The sequence below is a fragment of the Phacochoerus africanus genome, chromosome 1 (genome assembly GCF_016906955.1).
Source record: "Phacochoerus africanus isolate WHEZ1 chromosome 1, ROS_Pafr_v1, whole genome shotgun sequence".
Lineage (NCBI taxonomy): Eukaryota > Metazoa > Chordata > Mammalia > Artiodactyla > Suidae > Phacochoerus > Phacochoerus africanus.
This window is the reverse complement of record NC_062544.1, coordinates 279,487,994-279,505,823: the sequence shown is the minus strand read 5'-3', so window position 1 is coordinate 279,505,823 and position 17,830 is coordinate 279,487,994. Positions and strand designations below refer to the sequence as shown.

General features: G+C 41.8%; 1 long non-coding RNA gene across 1 annotated transcript in view; it reads left to right on the top strand.

The window, feature by feature from the left end:
• The first annotated feature begins 652 nt into the window (after positions 1-652).
• LOC125113692 (uncharacterized) overlaps positions 653-17,830 on the top strand; it is a 48,602-nt gene continuing 31,424 nt past the window's right edge. Inside the window, exons 1-2 of the long non-coding RNA XR_007131559.1 lie at positions 653-995; positions 6,245-6,316. This is a non-coding gene — a long non-coding RNA (uncharacterized LOC125113692). The remainder of the gene's footprint in view (positions 996-6,244; positions 6,317-17,830) is intronic.

Genomic DNA, 17,830 nt, shown 5'->3' with positions numbered 1-17,830 from the left:
TTAAAATTTTTTAATTACTTGTTTTTTATTTTTTCCATTTTTTATTAAAGTACAGATGAGTTACAATGTTGTACCCATTTTTTCTGTACAGCCCACATTGATTCTTGACCAAGAATTTCTCCACTTATCTCTTTCCAAAGACATACCATGTATTTTAGGGACTTTGGATCCTTTAGAGAAAGAATATTTAATTTTTTAAAAAAATTATTTCTTTATTAAGGCATAAAGTATTGACTTACAATGTTGTGCCTACTTCTGCTGGACAGCAAAGTGGCCCAGTCATTACGTGCATACATATATGTATATATTCCCTTAGAGAAAGGCTCTTGAAGAAGAAAACCATGGGTTCCCTGTCCCCCCGATGAGTCCCTTGCAGTCAGCCTACCCAGGCGGCGTCTTGAACATGTCAACAACGCAGTTGTCTTCTGGGTCCCCCTGTGAATGAAGGCTTAGCTCTTAATCTTCCTCTGTGTTTCATATTTCATTTGTGTTTTTAAAAGGACGCCCTTGTATTGTTGTTCTCTTCACTGGTTCCGTCTTTACAGGGAGCTTTCTTTTTATTTTCTTTCAAGCTTCAGCTGAATGATTTTTGGTAACTTGAGGCCCCTGGGGGAATACAGCCATTGCACTTTCAGTCCTGCTGTGTGGCAACACGGCTGCTAATATTTTCACAGGCCCTGGGTCTGCTAGTGCTAAGGGTTTTTTCTTCCCAGCTTTTAAAATGTAACACTGACTTTCTTTCTCTATCTATGGGAGGGACTCTAGGATCACTGGGAATTTCCCAAGGGGAACACTTTTCTGTATAAAAAAGGAGCAGATGAGAGACGTTTGATGTTTGATGTTTCAAAAACTGGTATAAAACTAATTAGTTTAAAAAAGTGCGGTTTGTTCCTGCATTTATCTCACCATGGAACCACACTCAGCAAAGGGCACTGTGACCTCTGCGGGGGAAATGGGAACAACCTGACACCTGATCTGAATTTTCTGGCCTGAAGGTAAGTCCGATGACTGTCTTCCAGCAGAGCTAGAACGACAGCTGGTTTTGAAAACGTGTTTGCTCTTAGCAGAGCAAGTTCTTGTTTTTCAGCTGATGAATCCTTTCAAAGTCCTGGAATCGGGTGGTAGAGAACTAAACTCTCCTTGTGGCTGAAGATACAGGAAGACAACGGTGGTTCACCAAGGAAGAGATGTAGAGAGAATGAAGAAGACAACTTTAACTTGGGCCCAGGCAGTATCTCAAACTGCTGTTTTTTTTTTTTTTTTTTTTTTTTTTTTTTTTTTTTTTTGCTTTTTAGGGCTGCACCCGTGGCATATGGACGTTCCCGGGCTAGGAGTCGAATTGGAGCTGCAGCTACCAGCCTATGCCACAGTCATGGCAACACCAGATTTGAGTCGCATCTGTGATCTACACCACAGCTCATGGCAACACCAGATCCTTAACCCACCGAGTGAGGCCAGGGAATGAACCCACATCCTCATGGGTACTAGGCAGGTTCTTAACCTGCTGAGCTATGAAGGGAACTCCACAAACTGCTGGTCTTTGGGTGTATTTTGTGCCATGGGGGCTAGGAGAAAGACCTTTGATGGCAGGGGTCATACCTAACCTCCACCCCCAGCCTCTGAGCTCTGAAATCCATCACTGTTTGGGGATGAGACCCTGCCTCCCATGACTGAGCAAGGCAGGATATTGAGGCAAGTGTGTTTCTCTCTGACTGTGGCTTGAGGTCTTCCCCAGGGGCCTTGCTGAACTTGGTGTAGAGCTGGAGGGCTGCCCCGGAGGCCTCTGCATAAGCTCCCTTCCTTTGCTGTCTCCCTCATGCAGGTCTGATCTGCATCATGGTCCAGTATGTCTCAGAGCCTGACCTTTTTCCCTGTTCTTTCATAGATATGTATCTTAACAAATTATTGTGCGTCTGCTCCTTGCTTTGTGTTTGCTTTTCAGAAGACTCCAACTAACCCAGACCCCCTTCAAAACAAGCAAAACAAGACAAATTGCCTCTTTATAAAGGACACATACAGTTCTTACTGTCCCATGCCCTCCGTTGTATCCAATCTGACTCACATATTTGTGTTACATGTCTGGTCTCTACAGGTACAGAGATTTTACTTCCCAAGTCTTGTGTCTCCTTTTACTGTGTCGTGGAAATACAGACATAGGGAAGGACTGGCTCATCAGGGATACATACTCAGGGGGAATAGGAGGTTAAACTATTTTATTTTTTGAAAATTACCAAAGTTGGGTGTAAGGATAACTTAATTTCTTTCTTTTTCTTTTCTTTTTTGTCTTTTTGCCTTTTCTAGGGCCGCTCCTGTGGCACATGGAGGTTCCCAGGCTAGGGGTCCAATTGGAGCTGTAGTCACTGGCCTATGCCAGAGCCACAGTAATGCCAGATCTGAGCCACGTCTTCAACCTACACCACAGCTCACTGCAACACCGGATCCTTAACCCACTGAGCAAGGCCAGGTATTGAACCTGCAACCTCATGGTTCCTAGTCAGATTCGTTAACCACTGAGCCATGATGGGAACTCCAGGATAATTTAATTTCTGAGTGACCCATCTAACTTTTTAAATAGCAGCTCATTTCAGTTTCGTCTTATTTGAATTTAACCTGTGAGTCTATAAAGTTTTCTCAAAGTAAAAAGTTGTGGAAATAGAAGTTCCCATTTGTGGCTCTGCAGTAATGAACCCAACTAGTATCCATGAGGATGCAGGTTTGATCCTGGCCTTGCTTAGTGGGTTAAGGATCTGGCATTGCTATGAGCTGCCGTGTGGGTCGCAGACATGGCTTGGATCTAGTGTTGCCCTCTCGTTGCTGAGGTTGTGGTGTAGGCTGGCAATTATGGCTCCAATTGGACTCCCTAACCTGGAAACTTCCATATGCTGTGGGTACATCTCTAAAAAGACCAAAAGAAAAAAAAGAAAGTTGCACTTTTTCTTTTATTTATTTGCATAGTTGTTGAATGGCCAAACCCTCTCTAGTATTTGAGAAGCCTTGGGGTTATGTCCGAGAATTTCTACACTTCTCTCAAGGGAGGGATAGATTAAAATACTCTCTTTTAGTACTTGGTGCCCTTGTATTAGATACTGTCATATGATTTCAATAAATAACGTTTTGAAAATTTCCAAACAACAAAAAGAATTTCCAAGCTACTATTATTAGCCTTATTCGTAATTATTTTTATAAAAGAATTTTCTCTCTTTTTTCCTTTCTTTCCAAAATCAACTCATTGCTTCAACTGCTCTCCTTAATTTCTGGCTTAATGGAATCTAAGCTTGGTGGTGGGTGGTGTTAGCCAAAAGATGACCGCATCTTCCTCAACTTGGAAGAACAGATCATATTCGACAGAATAGAACGCTTTTTGTGGTCCTCCAGAAGTAGCATGGATACAACTGGAACTAACCAACTACATAATTTTGGGGGTCTGGTGCAAAGTGAAAATGGGGCTGCTTGTTGAAAAGTAGGGACAAAGTACCAAACCATGGAGATATTCCCTTTGGTGAATCTCTTCTGCTCAGATGCATGCTCCATTGTCCCACTGAACTTCACGTACAAAAGACAAATTCAAGGGTATAATGATTAAGAACTTCAAGATATCAACAGCAGAACATGAAACCAAACATGGGGTCCCTTTGGAGTGTAGGGCCCTGTGGGAAGGAGCAGTTTGCACCCCCCAAAAGTTGGCCCTGAATGCAGCTCACCAGTGAGTCTATAAGCAAGCTGGAAGCCAGAGGGAACATTTTCCTCTTCTCTTTAGAGTGTCTCAGGTGGAGGTGTGCACAGGGATTGCGGCTATTGTTGGAGATGGGGCTCCAAGGTGAAATGGAAGGCATGAGGCTTTGGATTGGATGTACCAGGGCATGAGCGATATTTCTTCTCCTGTTTTGTCCTTGGTTCCCTTCATGGAAAGAAAGTGCTTTCTTGTCCATAGAGGGTAATTTCATTTTGACTTCCCATTGTAAACATTTTATATCCTTTTCTCCCCTTTTTCTTTTTAGGGTTGCACCTGCAGCATATGGAAGTTCACAGGCTAGGGGCCACATCAGAGCTGCAGCTTCCAGTCTATGGCACAGCCACAGCTACAGCTACTCAGGATCCAAGCCCCATATTCGTCATATACCACAGATCACAGAAACACCGGATCCTTAACCTGCTCATTGAGGCCAGGGATCAAAGTGCATTCTCATGGATACTAGTCAGGTTTGTAACCTGCTGAGTCACAGTGGGAACTCACCATTTTATATCATCATATTTACTGAGTGCCTGCCCTAATAATTTCTGTTTAGGGGTTGCTGTATGCTCCTGGTTCTCGTGGATCTTCCTTCCTACCGAGGGGAGACAAGCAACAGGCAAAATAAAGGAATTCACAAAGTGTAAAGAATGTCAAATAAAGAAGCACCATAAAGGAAAATCGAATAGAGAAAGCAGACAGGCCTGCTGGGCAGAGGCTTTACAATTGTCAACAGGTGGTTGAGGAAGACCTGGCCTAGAAGGTGGCATTTGAATAAAGGCTTGGACAAGACAAAGGAGGCAGCCAAGCTGACCTCTGGGGAAGATCTGGGCGGTCACGCCAGGGCAAAAAGTCTGCCATAGGAGCAGAAAATTTTGTTATTCATCAACCTTGCACAAGCTTTTGGTGCAAGTTTAGCTTGTGTAGATCTACATGAAAGCATTCTTTCCTTCCTTTTTTGTTGGTAGAAAAATAGTACTTCTCTGTCAGTTCAGTTAAAAATGAATAAGAGTTTCTGTGCTTTGATTGGATGGGGCCACATCTCCTTGGGAAGTGGCACAGCTGGGTTCTAATGTGGAGTAACTTCTACAGACAGACTTTTCTTATTAAAGGACATCTCTTCTTAATGGCTGAGTTCAAAGCAAACTTTAAAAATCCAATCGATTTCTCATTTATTACATTTTGTTTTGTCAAAGATTTTATGTCAGTGATTGCAGAATGAATGTGCCAATAGTAAAATAATTGGTTTATTAATAGAAAGTTAATCAGCCATTCCCCTTTATGTCGTCCTCTCCAAGGTCAGGGCATGGCTGACATGCGAAGAAAATGCACTTGTACAGTAGGTGGATGACAGGCTTACGTGGAAGGTTGTTAACCTCAAGATTCCCTCCCGGAGGGCAGCGTTGAAGCAAAGGGCTTTGTGAGCTTCAGAGGAATGTGACATGATTGTACTTGGGACTAGGAGAATGGTGTCTGCAGTTCCATTAATTGGGGTAACAATTATGAAAGCTTGGGAAGCCTCAAGTTTCAGAGCCCACACTAATCCCCAGGAAGACTTTCCCCCTGGTGGATATAATATTGCTTTTTTCAGGTGCATTCCTAGGATGTATTACATTTCTCAGACTCACTTTGTGTAGGCTGCTGTCAGGGGCAGGATTTGGGGGTTGCCAGAAGATTCTTTGGTTTCATCCAGGCGACTCTCTGCTTTCCTGGTGTGTCACTGAACTTGGAAGTGAGGGTCAAAACAGAGCTGACTTTTGTCTGGAAATTCGAGTTCTGTGTCCTGGTTTTGATGAAATACAAGGCAGGAATGTAAAGGCCTTCTTCCTGAAATTGCTCATGTTTACACACTGATAATGTGTTTCTTCACGATGTTGACACAGATGTAGCCATGTCTTACCGGTGACAGGGTATGCCTCCTTGATGAACCGCTTTGGGATTTAATGAGCTTCTGTTGAACATGGACTATGTTTTCTTGGAGAGTGGAATATGAAAAGAACTGACAATTCTCCCATAAGATGAGCTGAATTCCAAGAACAACATGTAGGTAATCCTACCTGATTCACCTTCGGAGCTCTACTTTGAATTTCTGTTGGTGGCAACAAAGACGACATAAAGAACAGCAAGCATACTCACCTTCAAAAAGGAAAAAAAAAACTTCCATTAAAAAAAGGCAGATAGGTTTTAAAAAGTTGTCATCGAAGGCTCTTGCCTGATCCTTACCTAAGCATGAAAAACTCTTCAAAGTAGCAAAAATATCTACTATAAAGTAGTCATTGGTTTACATGACTTATTCCAAAATCCTTGTAGGAAACATAGCATTTGGAGCATTAATGTGATAGCATATTGTGTATAACCAATAGAAGCACAGTTATCCCAATTAGTGATGTGTCTGTATTCACACTGGGGTTGACTTTTGAAGCCTTTAGATAAGTAAGAATTGGTACACATTAGAAACTGAAAGTTTTGCAAGATGAATATACCCCTTGTCCCCTTTTCTGTACTCCTTTACAGGAAATGTTGTTATGAAGATCACTGGTGTTTCCTGAAATGATATCACTATTTCCTGTCTGAAGAGCCATGGGGGTGAGTCTCTAGAAAAACTTTTCCTTGGAGTATTCACTTAATGATTCCACTGCTTATGTTTTCCAGAATATTTCACTCTTTCTTTTCTATTAGGCAGAGACCCAGGGGAAGGTTAGGTCTGAAATGAAATTCAAAACATGCACAGCCCTCTCCCTGGGCCCTTCCTACTAGTAAGTTGCTTGCTTCCCTCCAGAAAACACGGCCACTTTTGACAATCTCTCATCAATGTCTGGCAACACAGGGGACTGGAAGGAAATGGGAAAGAAATGTGCTGGGGCTCCTTGCCTCTGCATTTCCACTTGGTTGGCCCAACTTGATGAGGGCCTTGGCAGATACAGCATTTAGGCTGATTTTTAGTACAGAAAACCAGGGATGCCAGACAGAATACTCAGTATAGACCCACTACTTCATACATAAAGAAAAGCATAATTTTAACCTAACTTCAGAAGCATAACCCAGGATGGCTTCAATTAGAACACTAAGTTCCCAGTCGCTAGCTCTGGTTCCACAAACCTGCCCTTGCTCCATCTTTTCATATCAGGTCCTTCTTCCCTGTTGCAGTGTCTGTGGTCTGGCAATAAGCACATGCTCAATCAGAGAATTTCTACTGTTGCCAGAATCTCAGAGATAAAAGCATCCAGAAGCTTTTTATCACTCAGCGGAAATGTCTTTCTGACACATAGTGTCCTTGTGACACTTAAGATCTTAGTTGATCATCCTTTTCCTATCATAGAGAATACTTCTGATCAATGGAAAACTACCAGCTTCTCCACGAAGCCAGATCCTTTGGAAATCATTGAAAAACACCCACAGCAACAACAAAACCAGTAGCACAAAACAAGTTAAACAAATAGTCTCTGCAGATCTAGTTCTATTGGCGTTTTAGATTGTGGCCAAGAGAGAGCTTTGAAAGTACAGTGTTTGTTGGTGTATAGCATAACCTGTTAGAGGAAGTGAGGTTGCATGTCAAATTCCAGTGTCGGAGGTCTGTGCTTCTCAGACATGGCTTCCTGGCTCCGAGTCACACTTGTGTTTGGACAATGGGCGTTGCGTCTGATGTGGTTCATTAGAGCTCGGGATGGTCTCTCCCTCTTCTGCCATCCTGACTGGCATGAGTCAGCACAGGACAGGGTAGAAGGATCTGGATGGACTACTGGCTCCCAAAGGATCTCTGCCTTGCTCAGATATAGGGGAGGGTTGGTCATTTGCAGCAAGGTAAACAGGCAGTCTCTCCAGGAGCGTCCCTGGATGGGTCACCTTAGGAAAAGTACCTTCATTTCCCAGACTTGGATTTGGCTCCAGGGTGGCAGGCTCAGAAATGGTGTTGGGCCAACACACTAAAAGATGGGCCCTTCTCTCTATAGCACAGATACACAATTACTTCACTCATGAAACTCAAGTGTGTAACCAGAATTCCAATCCATTGGTTTTCCACAAGAAAAATAATTGCAGAGAGGCTGATGTCTCAAGAACTCCAGAGAGGTCATGCTACCTGGGAGTGAAATCACAATTGAAGGAAGTATGGTCAGCCAGGATTCAGAACTTGGAATGTTAGGGATAAGGTTTCAATCAGAGTGATGCATGCTCTCTGTAGTGTGTGGGATGGTGGTGTCCCTAAAGGTACATTCTCCTGGGACCTGTGAATGTGACTTTATTGGGAAGAAGGATCCTTGCAGGTGTATTTGATTGAGGTAGGCTGCTGAGTAAATAGAAATTCATTCTGAGCCTCAGGGCTCTTTACACAGGTAATTCTGACCTCCAGCTGCATACGTAATATTGGTAACTTGACCTCGGTTTGATTTCCACATAAGCTGTCATTTTATACACCTAGAGAAAGCAGGGAGGACACAGATGAAGAGGATATATTTCTTGTGGCAAATGGAAACAGAATCAGTTACCAAAAGCTATTCTTGCTCAAGTGATAACAACGTCTGTATTTTCTTTGTTATTTACAGATGTGTATAGTGGGCTTCTAAGCTTTCCCGTACACAACCTAGAATGATTTATAGTGTTGGCTATAAGTTTTTACCTAATGGGCTAATATTGCTTTATGTGAAAAGTAATCAGGCATTCATACACTTTGTAAAGTCTATGTATTATTAATAAATAGTATAAAATATAATGTTTTCCTCTGATTAAAAAGTAATGTAAATTTCTTTTAGTAAATCTGAAAAATACATAAAAGTGCAGAAAGCACCTGGAATCTGTCACTCAGCTGTAATTACCATTGTTTGAAGCATTTCCTTTTTTCTCTTTTCTATGAATGTGAAGAATCATTGTGTATGATTATCTATGTTACAAATATATAATTCAGAATTCTACTTTTTCCCTTTTACCATTGATGTACCAATAGTTCACCCATGTTATTGAATAGTCTTTGACTCTGCTAGGAATGATTAAGGATTTAATTGGTTAATTATAGTTAATTTTACCTTTGGCATGGCTAGATATTTGGTGTTTCTAAGACCACATTGCATAAAGGATCCCTTTCCCCTTTGTTTATTGAAAATAAAATTATCTCTATTTCATCTGCAGGCAAGAGATGTTTGAAGGGAATTAAGATGGGTATGTTTTATATTACAAAACATGTAGTCATATATCTGGAATTTTTTATTCTTTTTCTTATTTATATTCTGTACTTTGTATATTTTCCTAGTGGACACAAATTATAGAAGTAATTAAATTTCAGTAAGAGAGGTGATTCCTCTAAATCTAGAGGGTTCAGCTCGAGCTGGTGTTGAATGCAAATGTGACATGTTACAGAGCTCAAACCATCCTTGCTACCCTTGTGCGTACTTCACATGGTACCTGACCTGGAACAGTAATCACTGAAGATGAGGAGGAGTTAGGATTGAAAAGGGTAGAGTGACATGTTCATCAAGCAAGTGATCAGAGGCAGCACAGAGGTGTTGGGGTGTACAGGCCAGTCAGTTCCTTGTTAAGCAAGCCTTGAAGTCAAGGGCAAAGGTAAGGGTAAGTGGGGAAGGACTTCTGCTTTTACAGGGAGCACCTTCAGGTTCAACTGGCTTCATTTGCTATACTTCTGCCAGTTAGGTGAAGGGTTGTTCTAAGGAACCCACACTGACATGTGCCGCCCCATCTTTCTAGGTGTGGAAGATGTCCCAGATCGTAGTCAAGTAGGCATCAAAAGACACACAGGCCAGTCAAGAAGACTCTGAACATGAAGGAGACACAGAGAGAGGGCAGACATGGAGAGGTCAGAACCAGGGGATGGCTTGCCCCCAGCTGGGATGGCTGGGGCACTGAACTGGATGGGGACAGTAAGGGCTGCCTCTGGCTACACTGTGCAGGTGACCCTCAGTGCTCAGAGCACATGGACCAACCCCGCCCCCTCCAATTATGGCCAAGCCTAAGAGTCTGCTGGTCATCTGGGGGCAGGTTGCCCTGCTTGCCCACTGTCTAAGTCACGTCAGCTCACTGTTTATCTCATGCCTCTCAGTTCTTTGCCAGTTAGGTTTCTGAGTTAACGCCACTCCCTCCTGATACCAAGGTCTGTATTAGTTTCCTATGGCTGCTGTAACAAAGTATCACAAGCTGGGTGGCTTAAACAATGGAAACACATTTTTTTTTGATTTTTTGCTTTTTGTAGCACATATGGAATTTCCCAGGCTAGGGGTTGAACTGGAGCTACAGCTGCAGGGCTACACCACAGCTCACAGCAATGCCTGATCCTTTAACCCACTGAGCAAGGCCAGGGATCAAACCCGCATCCTCATGGATTCTAGTAGGGTTTGTTTCCAGTGAACCACAATGGGGAACTCCTAGAAATGCATTCTTTACCACTTTTGGTGGTGGGAAGTTCAAGGTCAAAGTGTCAGCAGTGCTGGCTCTATGGAGTGCGTGAGGGAAGCTTCTGTACCAGGCTCTCTTCCTGGTTTGTAGCTGGCCTTCTTCTCCTTTTCTCTCTTCACATCATCTTCCCTCTGAGTCTGCCTCTTTCTGTGTTCAAATATCCCCTTCTTTGAAGGGCACAGTTGCATTGCATTGGGGCCCACCCTAGTGACCTCATTTTAACATTATGACCTCTGTAAAGACCCCATCTCCAGATAAAGACACGCTCTGAGGTACTAAGGCCATGGAGCAAATGATAAGATGAAGCTTGGTTTTATACTCTGTCTTTTTTTTTCCAGACTCTCTCACTCCCATCACTATGTCTCACTATGTCTTCTCCTGAAATGTACATAATATAGACATAGGCTTATTTTCACTTATTGCACTTACAGAATAATGTAATGTTTCTTAGTCTTTGCTTTTAAAATAAATAACATAGCCTCTATTTTTCATTCACCAAAACCCCTCAGTAGAATAAACTCTAAGTTGAGTTGCTTTTACTTGCATGGACCTTATAAGATCTGGCGGTTTGGGCTGGCATCGTTCCTGCCTGGAAGAAAGGTACCAACTTTTCTTCCTTATAATTGTGCACAAACCTCTCTGGTGCTTAAAAGACAGAGTTTGAAGTATTTTCCTTCTCTTACAAAGAAAAGAAAATACGATGGTGTGCCATTTTATACATGCAATATGTTAGGACACAACTGAAGGTAAAATACAGCCTAGAATTTCCACATATTGATATTTCTTAGTGGTGGGAGGTAAGTCAAGGATGAAACATGCATGCACACACATGAACACACATGCACACGCATATACACAGAGAGATAGTTTCCCATTATTAGCACAGAAAAGTTTTTGTATGCTAATTATTGATGGACCTGAATTCAGAGTGTTAAAGTTTTATATTTGCCTTTGGTTAGTTTGTGAGCATAATGCTTGAACTGATTAACATAAAGGATGGTATAAAATTAATTTCTATAACAATCAGAACAAGATTTATATAAAGTCACTTTAAAAGTACTATTTCTAGAGTTCCTGATGTGGTGCCATGGGCTAAGAATCCTACTGCAGTGGCTCTGGTTGCTGAAGAGACGTGGGTTCAATCCCCAGCCTGAATGGCACAGCCTTGGCTTGGATTCAATCCCTGGCCTGGAAACTTCCTGCAGCCGTGGCCATTAAAAAAAAAAAAAAAGCACTATTTCCATAATACTCAGTCTTCTGGGTTGGAAGAGGGAACATGGGTGAACTTGTTATAAAAATCAAAGAAAGAAAACAATCTTGCAAGTATCTCAAATTTGGAATTATTGATATAGCATTTGCTTTTATTTTCTAGAACTTTTTGAAAATCATTGTCTTACCATTGGATAACAAATATTTTGGTCTTGCTTTGAGAGATGTTCTGTTTTGAATGTGGGATTTTGTTTTGTCGTTCATAAATAGAGATGACAGAAGAAAGACATTTTCAAATATATTTACATATTTATACATTATGGAAAATTCTGATACAAATGTCATGCAAATTATTGAAAATTCTGTTTTTTATCTTGTTTGCTGTATCCCTTCAAACTTAGCTTAGTGCCTGGATACATTAGATATTTAATAATAATTTATCAGATAGAATACAATTGTAAATGAAGGACGCCTTGCTTTCTCTCTGTAGTCTGTATGTTGCCCTGTTTTTCACCCAACTGGCCGCTAGATGTCTCTCGGTATCCGTGCTAGATCTACATTAATACGCAGACGCGTTCCTGCCTGCAGATAATGCCTGAAGCTAAGGCTTGGAAATCCTGTTGAAAGAAGGGCTCAGTTCTCCCTTTTTGCTGGGCACCAGTTTCAAGTGCTCTAGACGACTTGTGTATACAGACGCGTCAGACAAAGCTGGTGATGTTCGTGTCAAGTTGGAAGAAGGAACAGAGGGGCTATTCTCCTTGAATCGGGCTTAGAAATGTGTTCTACCCTATCCTGGAGATGCTAGGAACATTTTCGAGTCAGCGAATTTTTAAATTAGCCAAGCACAGACTTGAGTCACTGGTGTGAACACTCTCTCCCTTTCTCCCCTCCCTTCCCCCCCTCCCTCCTCCTCCTTCTCTCCCTCTCTTTCTTGCCCACAGGCCAACTTGCACACACAGCTTTGATGGCATTTTCTGTGTCAACACACGAGCACTGGAGCCCTGACGGTGTTTAGGGAGATAGTGCATTTGTGGAACTGTTTATCTGTGATTCTTGGGGGGCGGAATCATCTGTTGTTGAAGAGACAGAACCTACTCTACTGGTACTGCTTTGTGGTCAAACTTTGAATCATCAGAGTAACTGAAAAGTTATAGTTGAGCCTGTTTCCCGGACTGTCTGTAAGTCTTTCCCCTTGGGGTGCAGACTAGTCAGACTAGGAGATGCCTTGCGGGGCCTGGGGAGGAACAGCCCAGAGGGGTTGTGGTCATTGCAGCCTTCACTGTAGGCACTACTAACATCCATGTAAAAACAGGAACACTGAAAAGGGAGTCTTCTGGGATAAGTCCATTTCTTTGAATAGCACGTATTCCCCACTCCCTTCCAGATTATGGAACTGATACATTTCCACTGTAGAAAATTTTGAAAAAACAGAGTATCATGAAAATAATAATTCTTAGCGTTTTAGAGACAAAATTGACATCAGGTTATATTTATAATTATACATCCTCCTGTGCATTTTATATTATATCATGAACATACTCCCCTTATAATGATACTCCCATATTATTACTCTTTAAAAACCCAATTTTCAACAGCAGCGTAGTAGCCCATCTTTTGCCCGTGCTTCACTTTGTTTAATCATTTTCCTATTGGCAGAGATTGAGGTTGCTCCAAATTTACTTCAGAAATGATGCTGGAGAGATATTTTTACATATGCATTTTCCACCTCTCTGATTGATTCTTTAAAATAAATATCTGTAATTGGGATTAAAGGAAGGACACATGTATTCTTTTTTAAAGTTTTATTGAGGTATAAATAATTTAGTTCATGTATTCTTGATATGGAAGCAAAATGCAAACGTTCTCAGAGAAGAACTCTCTATCCTTTTGGTTACATGTTTTATTTGTTATATCCTTTCAAATGATATTCCTTTTTGTTATAAAGTCAGGGCGGATCAGGGGATTCTGAAACTAGAATTGTGTCTAAATTTTGGAAAGTATTTCTCATGCAGCATCGCTTCACAGAAGACAACATTAGGGGTAGGAAACTCAGATTGTTCTGTTTTGCAAATAAGCTGTTTTTCTCCTTGCCTTACACAGTATTTCCTGAAAGCTTAACTCTAGTTTCTGTCAGAAAAGATTGCTTTTTTAACACGGCTGCTTGGGTTCAATTACCCAGCTTCATAGCGTTTAGAGGGTCTTTTTTGTCACTAGGAGAGAATCGTGAGCAGCTACCTGTACACAATTGTTATTATTATTATTATTATTATTATTAGCCAAACTCAAGGCACTTGGAAATTCCTGGGCCAGGGATCAAACACACACCACAGCAGTGACCTGAGCTGAATGAGCTGCTGCAGTGACTATAACGGATCCTTAGCCTGCTTTGCCGCAAGGAAACTCTCACCTGTGCATTATCAAGGATGCCCATCACTCAAAGAAACCCTTTGTTCCAAACGTGGTGGGCTTAATGTAGAGGACATTAAGATCCAGAAGACGTAGAAGACGTAGAAGATGACATTAAGATGTAGAAGCTGTTGAGACGCAAGGTTTGTCTCCATTTGGAATTTGGAATCTAAGGGGCAGCTTTTTCGGCATGGTTCTTGTAACACTCCACATTCTTTCACCAGATATTCCCCTTTTCAAAAAAATCCAAAATATGGGGGATTGAAATGTGACAATTACTATTGAGAAAAGCTTCTTTAATTTTTTTTTAAAGCTTGACGTTGAATTAAAAGGCTACTAACTTTTTAAAGCCTTTTTGAAATAAAAATAAATTCATTTCTAAAAGTCAGCTTTTGGTATACAAGAACACTTCTTAATGTTTTTCAAATGGCATTCCTTTTTAAAAAATTAAATTAGATTAAACATGTATTTCCTTTCTAAAATCTGGAATGGTTCTGTTTTAGTATTTTGGGTGAAAGGCAGAAAGTGTTTTAAACCTACGTATGCACAAATCTTTTATTTTATTTTTTTATTTTATTTTTATTTTTTACTTTTTAGGGCTGCATCTGTGGCATATGGAGGTCCCCAGGCTAGGGGTCGAATTGGCGCTATAGCTGCTGGCCTACGCCACAGCCACAGCAATGCCAGATCCAAGCCGCGTCTGCGACCTACCCCACAGCTCATGGCAACGCTGGATTCTTAATCCACTGAGTGAAGCCGGGGATTGAACCTGCAACCTCATCATTCCTAGTTGGATTTGTTTCCACTGTGCCATGATGGGAACTCCTGCACAAATCTTTTAACATTATCTTTCTGCTGTGGATCTCACAAATTATGGAAATCATGGCTCAGAAACAACAAAAAGAGGAAACAGGAGTTCTGTTCACTGTTCCTTTTGGGTCCTGTTCATGTCCTGTCAGATTTTCCACACCATTCCACATTCATTGGTGTGTCTAACAGTCTCAAAGCAAGTGGACCCCATGCCCTAGAGTCCATCCTGTCATGAGCCTCGGGCACTGTCAGGCAGGGCTGGACTGGGCAATGCGCTGGGGGAGGTTGGCCAGCAGAGCCCTTCTCCTCCATGGCAGGTGCTCTGTCAGCCTCAGTCCTTCTATGTTGAGGTCTTCATGGAGTCCTGGGCTGCTCATTGATGGATTTTATCCAACTCCATCCTCTCTGAGTCCAAGCCCCACATCCCCTCCTCCATCCAATGTCACTGTGTTCTGTTAACTCAAAAATCTGCTTCTGTATGAAAGCTGATGCTGTGTGGAAAATGACCTTGATGCAGTGGCAGCCATAAACAGGCAGCCTATCCCAGCTGTCATGGAACAGAAATGCTCAAAGACCATATAAGATGCTCAAATCACATAGCCATTCAAAATGTACCAGGAAAAGCAATGAGAAATTGATGAGGTAATGAACATGCTTTGGATCCAGTGCCTGTAGGGGTGGAAGGAACATGCTTCCAGGATTCTAGAACCCTGGGCTACATTTTGACTTTCTGTCGGTTGTGCCCACCTTTCCTGTCTATGATGTGGACAAGGACAAGAGTTGAGGTAAACAAGGCGTTTAGTGGATGGAAGGTGCCTGTAATAAGCATACCTTTGCTGTAGTGGAAAGATGTCCAGTCAACACCTGTAGGTCACCGATTAACCTGCTGACTGGCTGTGTTAGGCAGAATAAAGACTCCCAAAGATGGCCACATCTTAGTCCCTGGAACTGTGCGTATGTAACTTTACATGGAAAAGAGACTTTGCAAATGTGATAAAGGATCCTGAGATGGGGAGGTTATCCTGGATCCTAGATAACCCAATGCAAGAATCCTTTTAGGAAAGTAGGAAGCTGGAGAGTCAGAGTTGGAGGAGATGTGATGATGGAAGCAGAAGTCAGAGAGTTAGATGTCTGAAGATGCTATTCTTCTGGCTTTGAAGACACAGGAAGGGGCCACAAGCAGTGTCTAGAATTTGGAAAAGCCAAGTGTCAGGGGCTGAACTGTGTTTCCTCATCCCAGTTGAATTCTTATGTTGCAGTCCCCAGCATCAGTACCTCAGTGTGACTATGTTTGAAGAAAGGGTCTTTGCAGAGGGAATTGTTAAGATGACATCACTAGGGTAGGCCCTAATCCAATAAAATTGATAAGCTTGTAAGAAGAGGAATATTTTGAATACATCCTATATGGCTATACACACCTACCTCCTGGATTATGCTATACGTTTACTTATTATCTATGGTTAATGGATTTGTTTATTTAACATGCCAAGGAATTTCACTTGCACTGCACAAGCCACTAACTTACTTACTGTCTGAGTAATATGTCCTTTGAGTTTCAGCCACCCCATTTGTTTTTCTGGTCTTCTGTAACTGTACTAAATATTTCAATATTTCACAGCAAACAAATGATAGAGCTGCTGTATTCGCAGGATGCTACTGGAGGAAAAACATTTAAGTTTGGAATATTTGGAAATGAAAGGCTCTGTAAACAGTGTTACTCTCGCCATTATCCTGGCAATGGAATGGAGGGAATTGTGTGGGCTTTGAAAGTCATCAATCTCTTCTCCTTCTTCTTCTTCTCCAGCTAATCTCTTTTTTGAGACTCTGGCCAAACTTTCACATGCTGTCCATGGTTACTTTCAAACTACACTGACAGAGTTGAACAGCTCCGACCCAGACCATCTGACCCATAAAACCTAAAATATTTCTTATCTTAGCAAGGAAGTTTGTTGATCCCTACTCTAGACCCTGATAAATATTACTATTTCAGTTTCAAACTTGGAGAAGCCCAACTCTGGCAGGTTGTTTACCTTCCTAAATTCCCCGACCAACTGGAGATGAGCAGGGCTGGGATTCAACTTCAGAACACAGGTTGTTTCTAACACACTATGCTGCTGCAGGGGACCTTGTTTTAGTTTGTCTGGTCCACTTCCTCCACCTTGGAGAGGTGCTTTTGACCTGTCTGACTGACCTGGTCTTGTTTCTGGTCCCTGTTCCAGCTTGGCAAACGCCTACTCAATACATAGTATCTGTTTCTGGGTCTCAACTAGCCTCTAATTCATTTTGAAGCTGGTAAACAGTTCTCTGATGCTGTCATTTAAGGTTGTTGATGAAAGAGCAAAGGTTGAGTCAGGTCCAGTTGTATTCTTCTATGACATGACATGACACTAGATGTGGATCTGGAGGGAATCATTAAAATAAATTTATGTTGAGATATCTGGATTTACAGAAAATTTGGAAAGGTAGTACAGAGAATTCCTGTGTATTCTTCAGCCAGCTTTCCTTCATGTCAGCGTCTTATCTAACATGGTATGTTATCAAAGTTGAAACTTTAACATTAGTACAATCCCATTACTTAGACTACAGACTCTATTCTGACTTCACTAGCTTTTCCACTAATGTCCTGTCGAGAATTTCATCAGGAATAGATATTCCTAGCCTTGGAAACTGGATGGGTGGCAACCTCATTACCTGAGATGTGGAAGAGTGTGGCAGAGAAGGTTGAGAGGAGAGAGGAGATGAATATGAAAGAGGAAAAAGGGTGAAGAAAGGAAGGTACTGAGTGTTCAGTGCAGCAGGATGGGGAGGTGAGCAGAGGCCAGTCTGGCGGAGGCGTCGAGATCTGAGTGCACCCCACGTCTGCAACTGGCCCTGCCTTCCTAGGGAAGTGGACTCCACCCTCCAAATCCCAATATCTTGATTAGATTAAATCAAATCTTGAAAAAATAAAAGTGAAATGACACGTGTTTACTCTTCTGTAATATGGAGCCTGTGGCTTAGTCTGACAAATACGAGAATATGTGTGCTCTGCCAGCTCACACTGATTATTTCCCAGCTAGGTTTTCTACCTATGGGTTTTAAAAGTCTCACGATGCAACAGTTTGTTTCTAGTGAAGGAAATTAAGAGTAGAGACATAGACTTATAGAAGCCAAGCTCGTCCCCTTCTCCTACTCCACAACCCTCCTTTTTTAAATGCTTGTGTTTTCTGTGTATTTGTCTAAATTTCAGAAATAGCTTTTGGTCATCTTCTTCAAGTTGCACATTTCCAAGGCCTG